At 42.3% G+C, this 21,753-nt stretch overlaps 1 protein-coding gene across 3 annotated transcripts in view; it reads right to left on the bottom strand.

Annotated features, from left to right (window-relative positions):
* The window catches only part of tmem63a.L (transmembrane protein 63A L homeolog), a 44,951-nt gene extending 30,983 nt beyond the window's left edge, over window positions 1-13,968 (bottom strand). Inside the window, exon 1 of one of the 3 annotated variants that reach the window (XM_041562570.1) lies at window positions 13,283-13,968. The gene's annotated coding sequence lies outside the window, so the exon portion shown is untranslated. Of the gene's footprint in view, window positions 1-3,290; window positions 3,478-13,282 lie in introns of those variants that run through there. The other 2 variants (XM_018262656.2, XM_018262655.2) reach the window with 2 other exon arrangements.
* Window positions 13,969-21,753: the final 7,785 nt, after the last annotated feature.

Below are 21,753 nucleotides of genomic sequence, written 5' to 3' on the forward strand. Positions count from 1 at the left end.
TGCAGTTTTGGGCTCCAGTGCTTAAATGGAAATAAGTTCAAAGCAGATTTACCAAGGTAATGAAGGGAATGGAGTATCTGAGAGAACAGACTGAAAAAAGGGAGATTAAGGGGGTTATATACTAAAATATAAATTTTTCTGGTTGGGCTTTTTGGGGCAAAAACAAAAATTTTTCATACAAAAAAAAAAAAAAAAAAAAACTTGAATTTTTATTATATATTATTTTTATTATTTATTCTACCCCGTTGCTCTGAATCTAAAAATCCGCCATCTCAAACCTGCCGAGGTCCTGTATAAATCAATGGCAGACGTGCCTATCCCAATTTGAAGATACCTGTGTTTAGTCTGAAATAGTCTGATAATTCTGAAAATCTGGGTTTTCGACAATAACCGGAAAAAAAGTCAGACAAAATGGTATGATTCTAGTTTTCGCTCAATTCTATTGAGTTTTCCCCTGATCCAATTTATTCGAGTTATTTGAATGATAAATAAGGCTACATAGTGGATGGGACATTTGTTTGATAAAATTTTTTGCTAAATTTGGATTTTAGTAAATAGCTCCCTAAGTGTCACAACTGTAGGGGAAGCAGACACTGTGGATGCAGAGATAGAGGGACCAGTAAAAACCCCTCTCCCATGCACTTGTACTGCAATTCCCCAGACTGATTACACGGGAGTGAGAGGAGCAAAGTACCCCAAGTTACACAACATTTGAGATTTGCATTTAATTTACAGCCCCAGTAAGAATCTGTGGTCCAAATCCACTCATTGCCTCACTAAGAATTACAGTGCTGCATACCTCCCAACATTTTGGAAGTAAAAAGAGGGACAAAAAAATTTTTTTCCGCATGTAGCGCACCAATTTTGTGACCACACCCCTTTCTGTGGCCACACCCCCTACTTACCATGTTTGTTTTACAAAATTTGGCAGGTTATGAAAGTTTGAAAATATTTCTCCTTATCTAAACTGTGTTTTTGTGTCTCAAATTTGTTACAAAGTATCTTATTTGCACCTGTTAGCTGTTCTGGGCTCTCTGCTAAAAGCCAATTAAGTGAGAAACTTTGTTTCTTTTTCTGGCTGTTCAGTGCAGAGAAAAGAGGGACTTTCCAGTACAAATGAGGTACTGCGGGTTGAGCTGTCAAAAGAGGAACTGTCCCTCTGAAAAAGGGACAGTTGGGAGGTATGGTGCTGTGCTATGACACTAATAGATTTTGGGGTAAAAGTGTTGCACAAAGGAAGGATTTCAGCTCAGAATTGCTCATATAACTGCTGGATATCATCAGTTTAGTTTTATCATCATAGATCTCTCACTTTTACTATGTAAGGAAGTGGTTTTGATAGAGATGTACTGAATTTTATCCTAAACGGCCATCAGTTCAGGCACTCCCTTTACTGCTGCTTTGGCTCCGCCCAGGGGTTTAGCCCTGACAATTCTAAGGGACCTCTGGTGTCGATTAAGTTTATATAAACAAGCTGCTGCTGTGAAGACATGGGGCAGCCATTCAAGCACAGGATACACAGTAGATAACATATAAGTACTACTATAGTTTATATAAACAAGCTGCTGTGTAGCCATGGGGGCAGCCATATAAGCACAGGATACACAGTAGATAACAGATAGGTACTACTATAGTTTATATAAACAAGCTGCTGTGTAGCCATGGGGGCAGCCATATAAGCACAGGATACACAGTAGATAACAGATAGGTACTACTATAGTTTATATAAAAAAGCTGCTGTGTAGCCATGGGGGCAGCCATTCAAGCACAGGATACACAGCATAGAACATATAAGTACTACTATAGTTTATATATACAAGCTGCTGTGTAGCCATGGGGGCAGCCATTCAAGCACAGGATATATAGTAGATAAAAGTTCTGAAGAATCCCATCGTATCCTACAGAGCTTATCTGTTATCTACTGTTTAACCTGTGTCTTTTCATCTTTTTCAGCTTTGAATGGCTGCACCATGGCTACACAGCAGCTTGTTTATATAAACTATAGTAGTGTCTTTGAAGCAAATACACCAGTTGTACTCAGTGCAGTCAAAAGGACATGATATTTTCATTACTTTAAAAAATACTTTAATTTTTTGATGTTACTGTTCATTTAAGCATGGTTGCTTATGTGCTTTATTCAGTTACACCAAGCAATTTATCTTGTTTGTTCCTTAAAGTCATGTGCCGCATAAAGCAATATTTGGGTTTGCTGGTTTCCACTGTTCCCTCTCATCACTCCGCATGTGATAGGGTTTCTTAGACAGCCTTATATATATTCAGCACTTGCACACGAGCAGGTGTACATTAATACTAAATGGTTTTGAGAATGCACTATAACAACGCAAACAGCCAGGGCTTAACTAGACGTTAATTGGCCCAACAAAATAATCTGAGGGCCAGATTGGACTCCCAGCAGACACATGGTCTAATTCCTCTACAGTTACCGTATGCCCTTGTTCCAAGGGGCACACTGAGCAAGGATAACACCCTATTCCAGCTGTTGTGGGACTTTTTCATCTGACCCTCTTAGCTCATAATAAGGATACAGATGAGAAAACATTTGAAACACTGAACACACCCCAAATCCAAGTTGAGCTTTTAGGCAGTGTCGGACTGGCCCACCGAGATACCAGGAAAACTCCTGGTGGGCTCAGGTGTTAGTGGTCCCTCTTGTCTCTAAACATTTGGCCTTTTCATGGTCATTCCCTATTTCTTTATGGGGAAACATGCTTAATAATGGGAGAATATTGTAAGTAGATATAAAAGACTAGGAGAATAAAGAGGTTGAGTGAGTAGAGGAGAAATAATAGTTTGGAAAGATCCACTGTCTAAGGTTTTCTGGCAGGCTCACGGTTTTAGGTTTTCTGGTGGGCCCAAAGTCTAAGGCTTTCTGGTGGGCCCCTGGCATCCCAGTCCCCAAAACTCTCTCCCTTAGGGTGAGTTCACACGAGGAGATTCAGGGAGAATTTGTCACCTGGCGACTAATCACCTCGTCTTCTGAGTGACAATCTCCCCGAACTGCCTCAGCGTGTTTTCCCATAGGCTAAAATTAAAAGTTGCCTGCGCTAAAGCACACGCGGCAATGCGTTTTCCCGAAGTCGCCCGGAGTTCGGGCTAATCAGGCTAATTCCCCCAGCCACTCGTCCTGATCCCTGGGGCACCAGCCCCACAGTTTGGAAACCGCTGCCATAATCATTGGAGTAGAAAATCATGTGTGAAGGACCCAGGGACCAATGGTGGGTACAGATACAATATGAAAAAAAATGGCCAATAATGGCTTGGACCCTTACATTCAGTTGTCTTCTGAGCGACCACATCAGGTAGTCATGCCCTTGTTAGACGGAGAAATCAGCTCAACGGGGTCCAACCACAGAATGGTCTGCAGCTATCAGCCACTTTGGCCAAAACTGGCCAAATAATCCATTCATTTGCTGTTTAAAAGCTCTGGTTGTGCAGAAAATCTACTAATATCCTGTAATTCCAGATTCCAAGAAGAATGTGTCCTATCCCCCCCCTTTTTTTTTTTGTATTCCATGCCCCGCCCTGGAACAACCTGCCCAACAGCCCTACAAGTCAGATTTCTCATAGCCAATGGCATTCATGAATCTCATATTCCTCAGCCAACGGGTAACGCACAGAATAACTGAATGCATTGCGGATATAGGACGTGTATCGTGAGCGATTCATCAAGTCTGACAGACTGGCTCCCTCTTGCAAGTAACAATGTCTGTTATAGCTTATATATAATCAGATCATCTTTCTCCGATGGCGGAAATGTCACATTTTACTCTTGAGAACTGCAATCCAACTGGTCAATCCAGTTTTGCACTGAAGATCCAGTCACAGTTGCATTTACCAGAAATTCAGGTGGGGGATGTGACAGGGATAGTATTTATTTAAAAAGACAAAAATATATCAAAGCTACGTGTTGCAATACAGTGCAACATAATTGCAAGTACAACAGCCCCCTGTGTTTGGCAAGGACTATCCAAGAAAAAAAAACAATAGCAAGAACGACCAGGAAAGTCTGAGAAAAAAAAGGCACAAGGGCAAGACTGTCCCCTAAGGGTGGTGTAACATGGGGAGATTAGTCACCCAGCGACAACTTTCCTCTACTGCGGGCGACTAATCTCCCAAAATACCTTCCTGCCGGCAAGAATGTGAATCGACGACGGGATGGCATGCATATCGCTTCATTTTCCGAAGTTGCCTCACGAGGAAATTTTGGAAATCCAAAGTGACTCACATTGTGCAGACTGGTTGGAAATAGCAAGATTACAGGCCAACTTTATTTTCTTCTTGAAAAATTACGAAGTCCCCTAAACTTAGATTCTCAACAGCTGCTCAGAGCCCACTGAGCATGTGAGTGTCACAGACACTTTCCAAGATGGTGACCCCCTGTGACAAGTTTGAAGTCCTGGATCATTGCTGCTATTGACAAGCTGAAACTTTAGGCTGGTGCAATAACTTTATTATATTAAATATGTCATTTTTAGCCATATTATTAGTTAAAGGAGAATTTTCAAGCCTAAGTGTTACCCTGGGCAAATGCCCCTAACAGATTCAGGCATCGGAGTTCACGGGTGCCATCTTCAGCTGCTTCAATAGTCTTCGTAATTCGTAATTTTCTGTTTCGCGACAACTGCGCATGCGCCGAAACTCACAAAAATTACCGAAGCGACGGTCTCATTGCAAAGACTACCGAAGCGCCTGATGATGGCGTCTGTGAACTGTGATGCCTGCATCTGTTAGGGGCATTTGTCCAGGGTAACACTTAGGCTGCGGGGAGGGGGGTCTATGTAGGGTAGGGTTTTTAAGTTTAGGGTTGAATACTCCTTTAAAGGGGTGGTTGTTCATCTTCCAACACTTTTTTCAGTTCAGTTGGTTTCAGAAATAAAGACTTTTCCCAATGACTTTCTTTTTTCTATGTGTGATCATTTTTCTAGTATTGAAGTGTAAAGTAAAAATGTTCACCTTCTAAAGCAGACTGACTCTCTAAACCAGGTGTCCCCAACCGCTTGGCCACGGACGATTAGTTTTCCAAAGTCGCCTCATGAGGCAACTTCGGTAAACGAACCGTCGCGTGTGATTAGCGCCGGCGTTTTTTTTCATTTCAGCTGGTGCAGAGTGAGGGAAGGCGTTTGGGGAGATTGGTCGCCGCAAAGACGAGGCGACCAAATCTCCCCAAAACGCCCAGTGTGGCTTTACCCTAAAGGAGAAGGAAAACTACCGAAGCAGTTTATTGCCAATAGATTAGCCACAATAGTACAAGCTATAACACTGTATTTATTATACAGAATGCTTTACCATACCTGAGTTAACAACTCTAGAAGCTCTCTCTGTTTGTGTAAGATAACAGCAGCCATATTAGCTTGTTGTGATATCACATGCTGCCTGAGACTCTAGCTCTAGGCTCAGATTACAGCAGGAAGTAGAAGGGAGGGGGAGGGGGAGATGGAGAGGAGCAAACTGAGCATGCTCAAGCCCTAGCCCTGGAGGTTTAAGCTGAAAACAGGAAGTCTGATACAGAAGCCCATGTGTACACAATAGAAGGAAAGGGTTTACTGATGTATTTATATAGACCTTTCTGATAGAGTCCTGCGCGGGTCCATTTTTTGGAACCCGTACCCGACCCATACCCGCAACCTGCAATCCGCAACCCGGACCCACAACTCGCATTCTTACTCGCTTGGACCCGCTACCGGAACCAACCCGCAAGTACCTTATCCGCACCCGAGACCTGCTGACCATCAAGAATCAGAAAGTGCTGTCATTGTAAACCGGAAGTGACATCATTGGAAGTAGAGGTACCACAGGTTTATGCAGGTAACCCGTGGGTACCTGACCCATTGCAGGACTCTACTTTCTGATAAAGCTTTTTTAAATATTAGCTTTTCCTTCTCCTTTAATGAAACTCAGGGATTCTGTTCAGCAGGGCCAAACATAAACATTTATCAACTTATGTTGATAAATTGAGAACGGATTTGAGTCAGCTACTCCCACATCCCATCGCTGCTTTAGAAAGACATTTTCAATTTTTCAATTTCAATAATAGAAAAAAAACGGTCACAAATAAAACAGAGAAAGTAATTGAAAAACATCTTTATTTCTGGTGAAGTATCTGAAAGCAACTGAACTGGAAAAGTGTTGACGGTGAACAACCCCTATAACACATAACCGCAGAGAACCTCCTGAATCCCCCTGTACTTCAATGGTAAATTCCTGAAATCTCTGTCAAAGGAGCTTTTCAGCCCAAGAATGCTTTCTGAGCCCGCCTCTGGCATTGAGGTGGGTTGGGTATTGGCCCCAGGCCTGATACTACAGAGGACGCCACAGGTATCACACAAACCATTCTCTGTACTCACAGATAAATCACAGGACCAGATTAGCAAATACTGTTATTGGATCACCGGTGGTCCGGATACGTATGACCCAGCCCAGGTCATATAGAACAAGGCCTAGCAACAGCAACAGGTTTTACACTAAAGGCAAACAATAAGCTGCACTGTTACTCTGTACCTTCTATGAGAAGCAGTATGGCAGCTCACACTCATATGTGGATATATAGCGCCATACAAACAAGCAACTACTTCTATACCTTATACATTCTGCAATCCCCTCAGTGCACTAGGCTTCAAGGGAACTATTACTTTAGTGACTAATAAAATGGTCAGAGATCATGACATATGCACAAGCGCAGGCCTTGTTAGACAATTAGAGTCACATTTATCAAGGGTAAAATTTCGAATTCATGTGAATTTTTAAAACTCCCATAAACTCAAATTTCGACCAATCGAAATGTATTAATAAAATCGAATTTTTAAAGGTCGGGTGAATAGAATCGACCCGAAAACTCTAATCGAATTCAATTACAATTTAAAAACCTTGATTTAAGGTTTTTTTGGAGAAAAAATTCAGAATGTCAGAAAGGCTGCAAACAACTCCAAATTGATCCCTGGACGTGTCCCATTGACTTTCGCTAGCAATTCGCTAGGTTTTAGGGTTTAGAGTATGGTAAATCTCGAAAATCTAATTCAAATTTTTTAAAAAACTCTAATCGAATTTGAGTAACTCCCTAGTCAAATTTGACAGTTTTGATAAAAAAAAAAAAAAAACTAAAAAATTCAAATTTGAATTTTTAATTCAACCTTTGATAAACCTGCCCCTTATAGTGGGGATCTGGGGCAGTGGCTAGGTACAGCCATACCCTTCCTGGTGTGCTAGCCTGCAGCTCGAGTGGGGCAAACATTGGGGTAGATAGAAGCCCTTTAAGCTGTTGTCTTTCAATAATCTCTGAGGAGGCATCGTATTGCATTGGGCACCTCTTGTGATCTGATCATTGCCCTGAAGGCCACATTTATGAATGAGCCTAATTTGGGTGGGTAACTTAGGCCAAGATCCACTCCTTTGGTGAAATTGCCAAATAGGCAGATATACCTGTATTCCCAGCTTTAGGGCAGAGAGAGACACACATGGAGATTCAGGAAGATTAGTCGCTCGGCGACAAATCACGTCTTCTTCGGGCGACTAATCTTCGGGCAACTCTCCTACCCGCCAGCTCGAATCTAAATTGCCGACGGAATGGCACTGACAAATTGCATCTTCTTCGGGTGACTAAGCTCCCCGAACTGCCTTCCCGTCGGCTAGAGTCTAATTCGCCGGCGGCATGGCACTCGGAGTACTTCGTTTTCCGAAGTTGCAAGAAGTTTCCTCGTGAAGCAACTTGGGGCAACTTCGGAAAACGAAGTGCTCCGAGTGCCATCCCCCCGGCGATTTAGATTGTAGCCAATGGAAAGGCAGTTCAGGGAGATTAGTCGCCCGAAGAAGAGTGTGATTTGTCGACAGGGCGACTGAATCTCCGCGAATCGTCTCATCTGTCTCTGCCCTTAGGGCACTGTATATAGATATTTTGGGTTTGTTTGCCCTAGAGCTGTGAGTCTGACTGGTTTGATATCTACTGGAGCAGTTCTTGGCAAATGATCCCAAGGACAACTAACTCCTGAGACAAACACCTGGCACTACCCATGTGATTTATTCTTTCCAACACTCAGGCTTGTGCCACACTCCCCTATAACCAGTAGCGATCCTAGAGGGGGGCGGGCCCTGGTGCGTGACACGCAGCCGGGCCCCGCCCCCCTCCGTACGGCCGCATTTTCAGCGGCGAACTGACTGCCGGGGGGCCCTGAGGGGGTGCGGGCCCTGGCCCGCTCGCACCCCCTGCTCCCCCGGTAGTTCCGCCACTGCACAAATGGTCACTGGACACAGGAGAAATTATCATTGATTCCCCCATGAGTAATGGTGTATTTTATTTATTTATTTTAGGGATGCACTGAATCCACTATTTGGGATTCGGTCGAATCCCCGAATCCTTGATGAAAGATTCAGCCGAAAACTGAATCTGAATTTGCATATGCAAATTAGGGGCAGGGAATGAAAAAGTGGAAAAAATTCTTCTTTTGTGATGAAAAGTCACATGATTTTACTACCAGCCCCTAATTTACATATGCAAATTAGGATTTCCATTCGGTTCGGCCAGGCACAAGGATTCGGCCAAATCTTGCTGAAAAAGGCCGAATCCTGGCTGAATCCTGAACCGAATCCTTAATGGGTCAATCAAATCCAGACAAAATACACTCTACACTACATGCTACATCGTTTCAGCAGTCAGACTGTTCAGAGAATAGGAGCTGTGAGCAGTCATACAATGACCAGAGATAGAATGTGTGTATACACATTAATTTCCACCTTATTCTGCCTTATTCTGTTGTGCTGAAAGGGTTACAATATACTACGCTGTATCAGTATAGGTACAATACATTGTTGCAACATTCCCTTGGGTTGAGGAACTAGCCTTTAGTAACAGCCCAGCCTTAAAGTGACCCTGCAATTGTGCACATTAAATTATTTTTGTTTTTTGCGTTATTTAGCTTTTCATTCAGCAGCTCTCCAGTTTGCAATTCCAGCAATCTGGTTACTAGGGTTCAAATTACCCTAGCAACCATGCACTCAAATAAGAGACAGGAATTTGAATAGGAGAGGCTTAATAGAAAGATGAGTAATAAAAGGTAGCAATTACAATACATTTGTAGCCTTACAGCGCATTTGTTTTAATTTGGGGTCAATGACCCCCATTTGAAATCGGAAAAGATTCAGAAGAAAAGGGCAAATAATTAGAAAGCTATAAAAAATAGACTAACTGAAAAGTTGCTTAGAATTGACTATTCTATAGCATACTAAAAGTTAAATTAAAGGTGAACCACCCATTTAATGACATGAGCCAGAAGTGATGCTATTCACATACTTAGAAGGGAATTATGGGGTAAAATGGTAAATTGTGGGTAAAAATGCTGTGATTATCATCTGAATTTTGCACACTGCCCTACATTTGTAAATAAGCCCCTTATGGCTGATACAAAATTATATTAATTTATTTGTAACCGTGTTTCGAGCCTTACTAAGCCGGCTCTGACCAAATATTGAACATCAATACAATGCTACGAAATATGTTGGCGCTATATAAATTACATGTTAATAATAATAATAATCAATATTAGGGGGCTTGAACAGATCAGAAGATAACAGGGATCTGTGGCAAAAGGATTGAGCCAGAGCAAAAGATCCTAAGGAATTTGCAGCAATAACTTTATCTTAAGCTGCTAGTAAAGGAATAACTCGACTATGGAATGTGCTTGTTAAATGGTATGTACAGTATATAGTGTTTGCTCTATGATAGCATCTCCTAATGTAAATATGGCTCAGTGGCCAGACATTGCCATAGCAAAAATAATGGATCTTTCTCTAATTTGAATCTACATAACTTAAATATACTAGAAAATTATGTAACATTAAATAAACCCAATAGGCTGGTTTTGCTTCCAATAAGGATTAATTATATCTTAGTTTGGATCAAGTACAAGGTACTGTTCTATTATTACAGAGAAAAAGGAAATCATTTTTCAATTTGGATTATTCTGGATAATGGGTTTCTGGATAATGGATTCCATAGCTGTATATAATATGGCATGACAATTACACAGAGGCCCAAACAGCCCCCTGTCTATAGCATCTCACAGCTGCCCCTTTGGCATTTGCCAGAATCCACAGAATGCCAGTCCAGGCCTGATATACACTTTATATAAAAAAAAAAACCCAGTACAAATAGGGGTGAAAATGCTAAGTAACAAAGATGGAAACGCACATGTTTACAATACAAAGGAGAGAAGGAGGTCCCTGCCCAAGGCAGTTTACAAAGTAAAAATTACTAAACTACAACCCACAGCATTTCTCCTGTCAGCTAGAGGCTAGATAGCAATACACAGATAACAGAAGCCATTGTGAATCCAATATAACTGACTATGGCACCTTATGTATCAGGCGCAGTTAGTAGAAATACTCCAGGTACAATGTTCGGGGGGTTGACAAACCCTGCTGATTTACAGGTAGCACTTTCCCTTTAATCTTGCTTTTGTGATAAGGACCACGTCACTGTTCCAGAGCCAATGTTTGCTGATGGCTGTTGCTCATTGTGGTTTGTATAAGATTGTTAAATGATACCCGTTGCGTTCTTTTTCCAGCTGGAACAGTTTCGCCACATATTCCAATACTGTGTATAGCAAGAGGGTTAGTGATACATATACAGGGCATCATCATCATCGGGGCCCCTTCACATTTTTTTTTTACTCAAATCTGCAATTCTAGCTGCAGCTCTGCACACACTGACTTTCCAATAGGTACAGTAAACTAAACTGGGCAGCTTCCTGGGTTAATGACAAACAAAAAAAGCCGTCCTAAATTTAACATCAAAGTCTGAATGGACAAAGGCCAGTACATGGCACTGGTTATGTGATTACAGAAAAACAGGTGAAAATATCTGATTCCTAATATCATGTCTGAGAGAACCATTCAAATGAACATATTTTAGTGACCAGTCTTGTTTGTGTTTCATTCATGTATGTCAACTTCAGGCAAGTGCAACCCACAACCTCTTTCACTATTTCAGCTTTATATAACCGGGGAGTAACGCTACTAGTTTCCTCTGGTAATAGTTTAGATTTAGGCTGCAGTCAGGCTCACATGTACACCCACAGTCACACTCCCTTCCCAGAGACTATTATCCCACTGTTACTATAGGCACCATCTCTCCCTACTATACCTGCTATCCCACAGTCACACTCCCTTCCCAGAGACTATTATCCCACTGTTACTATAGGCACCATCTCTCCCTACTATACCTGCTATCCCACAGTCACACTCCCTTCCCAGAGACTATTATCCACTGTTACTATAGGCACCATCTCTCCCTACTATACCTGCTATCCCACAGTCACACTCCCTTCCCAGAGACTATTATCCACTGTTACTATAGACACCATCTCTCCCTACTATACCTGTTATCCCACAGTCACACTCCCTTCCCAGAAACTATTATCCACTGTTACTATAGACACCATCTCTCCCTACTATACCTGCTATCCCACAGCCACACTCCCTTCCCAGAGACTATTATCCACTGTTACTATAGACACCATCTCTCCCTACTATACCTGCTATCCCACAGTCACACTCCCTTCCCAGAGACTATTATCCCACTGTTACTATAGGCACCATCTCTCCCTACTATACCTGCTATCCCACAGTCACACTCCCTTCCAGAGACTATTATCCACTGTTACTATAGGCACCATCTCTCCCTACTATACCTGCTATCCCACAGTCACACTCCCTTCCCAGAGACTATTATCCACTGTTTCTATAGACACCATCTCTCCCTACTATACCTGCTATCCCACAGTCACACTCCCTTCCCAGAGACTATTATCCACTGTTACTATAGACACCATCTCTCCCTACTATACCTGCTATCCCACAGTCACACTCCCTTCCCAGAGACTATTATTCCCAGTGTTACTATAGGCAACATCTCTCCCTACTATACCTGCTATCCCACAGTCACACTCCCTTCCCAGAGACTATTATCCCACTGTTACTATAGGCACCATTTCTCCCTACTATACCTGCTATCCCACAGTCACACTCCCTTCCCAGAGACTATTATCCCACTGTTACTATAGGCACCATTTCTCCCTACTATACCTGCTATCCCACAGTCACACTCCCTTCCCAGAGACTATTATCCACTGTTACTATAGACACCATCTCTCCCTACTATACCTGCTATCCCACAGTCACACTCCCTTCCCAGAGACTATTATCCACTGTTACTATAGACACCATCTCTCCCTACTATACCTGTTATTCCACAGTCACACTCCCTTCCCAGAGACTATTATCCACTGTTACTATAGACACCATCTCTCCCTACTATACCTGCTATCCCACAGTCACACTCCCTTCCCAGAGACTATTATCCACTGTTACTATAGACACCATCTCTCCCTACTATACCTGCTATCCCACAGTCACACTCCCTTCCCAGAGACTATTATCCACTGTTACTATAGGCACCTTCTCTCTCTACTATACCTGCTATCCCACAGCCACACTCCCTTCCCAGAGACTATTATCCCACTGTTACTATAGGCACCATCTCTCCCTACTATACCTGCTATCCCACAGTCACACTCCCTTCCCAGAGACTATTATCCACTGTTACTATAGGCACCATCTCTCCCTACTATACCTGCTATCCCACAGTCACATTCCCTTCCCAGAGACTATTATCCACTGTTACTATAGGCACCATCTCTCCCTACTATACCTGCTATCCCACAGTCACACTCCCTTCCCAGAGACTATTATCCACTGTTACTATAGACACCATCTCTCCCTACTATACCTGCTATCCCACAGTCACACTCCCTTCCCAGAGACTATTATCCACTGTTACTATAGACACCATCTCTCCCTACTATACCTGCTATCCCACAGTCACACTCCCTTCCCAGAGACTATTATCCCACTGTTACTATAGACACCATCTCTCCCTACTATATCTGCTATCCCACAGTCACACTCCCTTCCCAGAGACTATTATCCACTGTTACTATAGACACCATCTCTCCCTACTATACCTGCTATCCCACAGTCACACTCCCTTCCCAGAGACTATTATCCACTGTTACTATAGGCACCATCTCTCCCTACTATACCTGCTATCCCACAGTCACACTCCCTTCCCAGAGACTATTATCCCACTGTTACTATAGACACCATCTCTCCCTACTATATCTGCTATCCCACAGTCACACTCCCTTCCCAGAGACTATTATGATGGCCACAGACAGCAGTGCCACAGATGAAATACACAGACATAACTTCTTACCAGAGTAAAGGGCGGGGTTATGAGGAGACAGGGAACACACAGTGGATGGATCCCGGGGAACATGAGGAAGGAGGAGACGAGGTGCTGGAGAGCCGTCAGTTCGCAGTTAGTCTGGATTCTCTCACCTACAGGGCACTGGGGCGGGGTATTAAAAGTTCAACACCTGCGAGATTTACGCGTGCGCACTAGTGTCCTGTCAGATTCAGAGGAAGCGCGCGGATCTCTGGGAGGGCGTAAATCATGTGGTTTTGACTTCAGGCCAATCCTGACCTTTACGTGGCATTCTGGACACAAATCTGCCAGAGTCTGTTAGCGAGAAGTGAAACTCAGAAGTTCAGAAATTAGGTGCGGCCTGTGTGGGATGTTATGTGTCATCCTGTAGCCTCTTTACTCTCTGCAAATCTCCTCTTCCATGGACTGAGCACACATAGATCCTCGTATTTGCCTTTCAGCATTTCTTTCCTCAGTAATGGCCCCTGGTGACAATCCTGCTGCTCTATACAACTATATAACTCACAGCTTCCCTCTCCACCTCTCCACTCTGATGCTATATAACTCCCAGCATCCCTCTCTCCAGTCTCCACAGCCACTCTGATGCTATATAACTCCCAGCATCCCTCTCTCCAGTCTCCACAGCCACTCTGATGCTATATAACTCCCAGCATCCCTCTCTCCAGTCTCCACAGCCAATCTGATGTTATATAACTCCCAGCATCCCTCTCTCCAGTCTCCACAGCCACTCTGATGCTATATAACTCCCAGCATCCCTCTCTCCAGTCTCCACAGCCACTCTGATGCTATATAACTCCCAGCATCCCTCTCTCCAGTCTCCACAGCCACTCTGATGCTATATAACTCCCAGCATCCCTCTCTCCAGTCTCCACAGCCACTCTGATGCTATATAACTCCCAGCATCCCTCTCTCCAGTCTCCACAGCCACTCTGATGCATATGTTTATTTATCCTTGTGTTATACAACTACATTTCCCAGGAGTCATAGTGTCCTTGCTATATTGGTTCTATGGTTATGCCAGTCTTTGTCAGCTCTCTCTTCCCTTGTACCACAACTCCCAACAGCCCTCTATCCAGCCTTGATGATGCTTGCCACAAACCAGCAATCGATCACTACAATTCCATTGATTTCTTTTCCCAAACCACCTGGATCTGGGTACCTGATACCTGCCAGCTTCTGCCCCCTGAAACTACAACTCCCAGGATTTATTTAACCCCGCGGCCTGCTGGTAATTGTGTGAGACAGACTCGCTGACTGCTCTGTCTTTCTTTTCCAATTGTTTTTATTGGCATTTTTGAATAAACAAAAAGAACAGAAAGCAGCAAAGCAATAACTCAGCAAAACATTCATCAATTTCATAATAAGAAGAGAATTATTAGACAACAATTCATTCATAACCAAATATCAAATAAAGATAATAACAAAATTCATCAATGAAAATAAAATGATATAAAATAAGATAAAGTAAGATAAAATTTTACTCTCTACCAACCAAAAGAATTTACCCAAATAGTAAACAAAATGATCACATCTTCAGTCAATCTTGGAATTGCAATGAGCAAGAGAGGAGTCTTCGCCAGAATTATTCATACATTTTTTCTATATAAACCCTATCTTCAGACTCCAGAATTTTAAGATAGGGAGACCACAGCGCAATAAAATTTTCTCTAAAACCAACATACCTAAAATCTATTGCTTCATCTATGCAGAGAGACTTAAGATAGGATAAAATAACCTTTAGATCTGGAGAAGTTTCCTGGATCCAATATAAAAAAAATGGATTTACGGGTAGCAGCAATAGCTAGATGTACAAAATTCTTATAATTATTCCAAAATTTTGTCTTTGGAATACGAACAGCAGAAGATGTTACCTGCCGAAGTGCTATGTTAGCCTATGGGGACCTACAGCATTTTTCTAAGTTTTTTGAAGTCGAAGTAAAATCGTACGATAAAATCTTCAAAACATTCGATTCAAAGGATTTAATCGTACTTTGGCCGCAGAATACACAAATTTGATGAAAAAAGTTCGCATTCGATATTCGAATTCGAAGTATTTAAATTTGATGTTCGAATTTTGAAATTTTTTATAAATCTGCCCCTAAGTTTTGAGTGAAGGTGAACTACCCCTTTAAACTTAAAGGGATACTGTCATGGGAAAAAACATTTTTTCAAAAAGAATCAGTTAATAGTGCTGCTCCAGCAGAATTCTGCACTGAAATCCATTTCTCAAAATTTTGAATTTTGAAATCTGACATGGGGCTAGACATATTGTCAATTTCCCAGCTGCCCCCAGTCATGTGACTTGTGCTCTGATAAACTTCAATCACTCTTTACTGCTGTACTGCAAATTGGAATGATATCACCCCCTCCCTTCCCCCCCCCCAGCAGCCAAACAAAAGAACAATGGGAAGGTAACAAGATAACAGCTCCCTAACACATGATAACAGCTGCCTGGTAGATCTAAGAACAACACTCAATAGTAAAAACCCATGTCTCACTGAGACACATTCAGTTACATTGAGAAGGAAAAACAGCAGCCTGCCAGAAAGCATTTCTCTCCTAAAGTGCAGGCACAAGTCACATGACTGGGGGCAGCTGGGAAATTGACAAAATGTCTAGCCCCATGTCAGATTTCAAAATTGAATATAAAAAAATCTGTTTGCTCTTTTGAGAAATGGATTCAGTGCAGAATTCTGCTGGAGTAGCACTATTAACTGATGCGTTTTGAAAAAAACATGTTTTCCGATGACAGGATCCCTTTAAATACGTTTATGATGCAGAATCTAAGACGTCCATGAGGTGTTAGTCTTTTTACCTCTAGGCGGCATTCGATTGGGGTTGACTCCTGAGGGGTATTTTACACTTCTCTAGTTATACTGGTGAGACAAATTGCCAACCCTATGACCCTGGCTACTGGGAATGGTACCAGTGCATCAATTTTAAAAGCTGTCTGTCAGTGTGGCTATAATATATCTGTTGGTTTTATAATGCAGGAGTTCCTCAACTCAATGGTTTTCCCCAGCGCTACAAAACACTCATGCTGTGAGTCAGATTTTATCTGCTTTCATTGGCTAATTCCTACATGAATCAGCACTTTTCAGTGCATTGCTGACACACAGCATTTATTTGCAACAGGAGAAAAAATGAGGCACTCCAAGGAAAAAAGCTATAAGGAAGAATGAAAAAAAATTGATAAGTCAAATGTATTTGTGTGTATGGCATAGACAGTAGTAAGAATGATAATAACTTGGCCCATGAGTGCACCCAAGGGTGCAGGAGATTGGCATAGGAATGAATGGGGAGAAGGGACATGTTTTGCTGCCCGCTAGCCAAACTAGAAATTGTTTGGGCAACAAAATGCTCTGTATTCCATTGCCCTTAAGTAAAATATATTAATTAGTAAGTGATTAGGGAAAGTGGCACATTTTAACAGTTTTCTTCCCTATCCCCTGTCTAGACCTGATCAGGATCTGAGTTACTTATTGTGACATCTCAGTTATCTTGTAAATTAACAACCCCCCCCCCCCCCAGATATAGCTTCTGAGTCAGCTGCTGCTCCTGTGTGATATCTCCTGCCTCTCTCCTTTCATTAGGAAGATGGTGGTGTCAACATTCTGTACCCAATTGGGGGTGGAAAGGGACAGAACTGGATCTATGGAGGCAGACAAATGGGTGTGTCTGGGTTGCAGTTTACATGCTATTCCCAGGCCTAATACACAAATAGTCAGCCCAGAGATCAAAAGAACACAGTAGATAGGGAATGGTAGACCAAGCACTGAATCAGAATCTGTTCTCTTGTAATACACAACCAGTTTGCTGATGGTACATTCCCAGTCCTTGATTAAACACTGCAAAGAATGTTCTTATTTGCACAGTTAGATAAAAGGGAAATATATAGGCAATATATATAAGTTACTGTATATGGATATTAGATGTCACTGAAGGGTTCTGTGACCATATAAAGGCACAAGGCTGCAGGCTGAGTTATACAGGGAACTCTGAGTATCACTCATGTATTATAAGGGATAATGTACCCCCTAATGTAAATGATAAGGATATTAGAAGTCACTGAGAGGTTCTGTGACCATATAAAGACACAAGGCTGCAGGCTGAGTTATACAGGGAACTCTGAGTATCACTAATGTATTATAAGGGATAATGTACCCCCTACAGTAAATGATAAGGATATTAGAAGTCACTGAGGGGTTCTGTGACCATATAAAGGCACAAGGCTGAAGGTTGAGTTATACAGGGAACTCTGAGTATTATAAGGGATAATGTACCCCCTACTGTAAATTATAAGGATAATAGAAGTCATTGAGGGGTTTTATGACCATATAAAGGCATAAGGCTGAAGGCTTATAGAATAAGGGATGATGTACGCCCCAAATGCCACACGGGGCTGATTTTGGCCTGTGGAAAAGCACAGGCCAATAATCAGCCCCAATGCTGCCCCCAGATTCTTTCCACCCTAGGCCCTGTCCTTTGTTGCCTGCCCACAAATCTGGGCCTGGTAGCCACTTATCAACAGAAAAACCCAAGGACAGAACCTACCAAGAATACAATATTTACAGTAATCGTAGGCACATGGGCTTTACCAGTTATAAAATATGAAGGTTCCCAACCAGTGAAAGGCACATCTTGGTCACTTAACCTCAGACAAAAAACAAAGGTTAATGGGAATACTAACAGCACAAGAAGGGATTTTCTTAAATATTCTCATATTCTTTCTTTTCTCCGTTGATTAGGTTCCTGGTTATAGAAATCATCTGTGGAATGAGATTCCTTTGATTCCACATATTTATTCATCAATAAGAAACAGTTTTCCTTGTTTTTTTTACACATCTAACAAGATAAAATTAAACAAGCAGGGTTATACTTTTTTTGCTTATTTCCATGGAAGTAGAACTCCAGAGACCAAAATTTGGGCCAATGTTATGGTGTAATCACCCAAAGGAGTGTGGGAATTAACACAATTCATTATTTTTCATTTACAGATACTTAAAATTGCCCTCCTTCGGGTCAGCGGCTAGAACACTAGACCACCCCCTCAGTCTCTTGGCAAAGGTTGTAGTGCTCTGCCCATGTCTCATTATCTATATATTTATCTGCTGCTATACATATAATTAGCATGAGCTCTGTCATGCCCCCAACCTGAAACTACAGTTCTTATACCCCGACGTGATACCTACTTATTGATTCTTTCTTAATTTCATATGTACAGAAACCCTGCTCAGCGTGAGATTTGTACACACCAGAAGGGCCCATTCATTTCCATACAATTAACTGGAAAGCCTTTGAGGACAGAAGACTAGATCTAACCTTCTATCCAGTAAGTACTTACCTATACTTGTTTAGTGGTAGTAATGTGGACAGCAGACAGGGGAAGCCTTAGGGTTAAGGCACATGCTAAAATTCTGGGCGATTTAGTCGCTTAGTAACAAATCGCCCATTCTTCGGGCGGCTAATATCCCCAAAAGCGGGATGGCATTCAGGGCGCTTCGTTTTCCAAAGTCGCCTGAAGTTTCCACTTTGGGCGACTTCAGAAAACAAAGTGACTAAATTTCCCCAAATCTTAGCGTGTGCCCTAGAATGTGTGCAAATACTAGGGTTATGGTTGGGTGTAGTGTGGATATATAATGTATTCCAGGGTCTAAAATGAATGTTAGAAACTTTATATTGTTTTTATACACATAATTGCCCAACTTTGTACCCATTTAGCCCTGCCCTGCTGTACTTTATTCTTTTATTTATTTGGAACTTATCAAGTTGCCTTATTTCAGCCATGAGCAGAAGCAGTGCCATAAGCGCATCCATTGGAGACAGGGAGCTATCCCTTTATTAGTATAAGAATACTGCTAAAACATTACATTTGTGTGTCCAGGAATGGAAGCCTAGTCTGAATTCCATTGTGGAGTCAAGCAATAAATAAGCGGGCAGGGGCCACGGTTTTGGACTGACTTTGGATCAGCAGTTCAGCAGGAGGTATGTAATAGGCCTACGGATATAACACTTTCTAAAAAAAATATACAATCATTTTTAATGAGAGGGAGGAAGTTGGATAACCATAATTTAACCTTCTTATATGTATAGGCAAATAGGAGACCCCCTTTCCCTATTATTAGCCTAATGGCAATTTACACAACTATGGTTGCTCCCAAGCACCCCTCTTTCTCCACCTCTAGTTCCTGTGTTATAGATTGTCACACAAGTGGATCAGTAAGCAGTAATTCCTACATTGTGCCACAAGGTGGAGCGGAGAAGCAAAATAGAGTATTATTATGAAGACACACAGAGCTACTAGTAGCAACTTCTTGTCGCGGCTACAAAATAGACAATAGTGATAATTTGCTTTCCTAAAACACTACGTGTGTTTTAGCAGAGGCAATTCTCATTATTGTCTATGGGGTGACTAATCTCCCCGAACTGCCTTCCCGCTAGCTAGAATGTAAACCGCAGGCGGGATGGCACTAGGAAGCGCTTTGTTTTCCAAAGTCGGCACTGGAAAAGGCACTACTAAGAAGATGTTAGGCACTAGAGGGGGAACATGGAAGATGTGAGGCACTGGGGGGAGGGCACTAGAGAGATGTGAGGCATTGAAGGGGTGGCTAGGGAGCTATGGGGCACTGAAGGGAGGACATGTGAGGCAATGGAGGGAGTGCTGGGAAGATGTGAGGCACTGGAGGGGGCACTAGAAAGATGTCCGGTGCTGGAGGTGATACTAGCAGGGCCAGATTTATTCATAGAGCGTCCCTAGGCTGGGGCCACTTGTCACCCCACTTTCTCCCTTCCACCTCCCCCATTCATATGCACAAGCAAAGTCTTATCTTGTTGGGTCCAGAGCATGGGAATTGGTGCACAGGAGATTTAAAGAGCTATGTACACATGTCCCCAGTGCTTCGGAACCCATCGCAATGTGGCTGGGTGACATGCCTCCTTAGGCCCGGGCCTTTGTGGCCTTTCCACAAATCTGAGCCTGGATACTGTTATGTTTTGGGTAGCCGAGGATGAGTAGAGTAGCAGAGTTATGCAGGCATTACACAACAGTAAGCTTAAACTCTAACACTCTCAAGCTGTACAGAAAGTCTTGTGTATGCACAGTACAAGTCCTGTGCACAGTGACACCGGCAGACCATTTGTTTAAAAACCACATATTCCCCCTATAGTAGGAAAGCAATTGGACAAATGTAATAAACAGCAATAATAAAACAGTATACATATTAAGGCAATATTATACATCCTTCACATCAGTTTTCTTATAGCCTTATATGTTCACTTTCTTCAGGCCTATTGCAGTTGACATCAAGAGTAGGAAAATGTCCTTCATCAAATGGAGCTTCTCCAAAGTAATTTCCAAAAGGAGCAAGACGACTTGCATTCCATATGCGTCCATCAGACAGTTCATATGTGTATGGTCCTCGCTAGCGTCTCACTTCAAGTGGTGTAGTAAATTTAGATTGTCCTTGTTTCAGTATTCCTGGTTTCTTAATTCTGACTAAAGATCCAGGGTGAAAGTGCACTTCTCTTGCACCACGTTTTCTGTCAGTTGACGTTTCACAATGTCAGCAGTAGATGATTTTGTAGGCACAGTATTTTGTGGAAGTTTGATGTCTGTAACATGTAACTTAGTGCGAATCTGTCTGCCATGTAATAATTCAGCTGGAGATGATTGGGTTGTTGCATGGTGCGTTGCTCTGTAGTTATGTAGGAACTCTGTGCATTTGCGGCACTGTTCAGCTTTTGCAAGACGTAACATGATTTGCAGTGTGTTGTGTTGAACCACAGGAAAAACAGTATTTTTTATTTGTATTTGCTGCACTGTTTTGCAGTGTAGGCGAATCCCTTTCCTTAGCACTGTATTTTGCCTGTGACTGTGCATTATTAGGCCACAGTGCTGAATTCAGAATCTGTACATTCCCAGCAGTTCCCTGACTGAGAATTTTAGCCTCTGCCACTGCTGTTTCAATTTGGCTAGCAACTGTAATAGCCTTTGCAAGGGTTAAATCCTGCTCTAGGATCAGTCTCTCTCTAATGCGAGGTGAGTTTGTTTTTTTCACTATTTGGTCTCTTAGCATTTCATCTGTTAGATTCCCAAACTCACAGGTAACAACCGGCTCTCTCAAAGCTGCTACAAATTGTTCTGTGGATTCGCCATTACGTTGTCCACGTTGGCGGAATTTATATCTTTCAGCAACCACATTTACTCTTGGCATGAAAAAGTTCTTTATAGCAGTAAGAGCAGTTTCATAAGTCTCATCAGGTAATGGTAATGTATACAATATACGCTGCCCCTCTGCTCCCAGGCAGTGAATAAGTAAAGCTTTCTAGCAGCAGAAATTTCCCCTTGGTCAGCAGCAATAATGTAGTTTTCAAACATACGGATCCAAGCAGTAAAAGGTATGGTAGGCTCACCAGAGGAAGCAGACCTAATGAGGCCCTAAATGATGATTATAATAATA

This window comes from Xenopus laevis, chromosome 5L (genome assembly GCF_017654675.1).
Source record: "Xenopus laevis strain J_2021 chromosome 5L, Xenopus_laevis_v10.1, whole genome shotgun sequence".
Taxonomy (NCBI): domain Eukaryota; kingdom Metazoa; phylum Chordata; class Amphibia; order Anura; family Pipidae; genus Xenopus; species Xenopus laevis.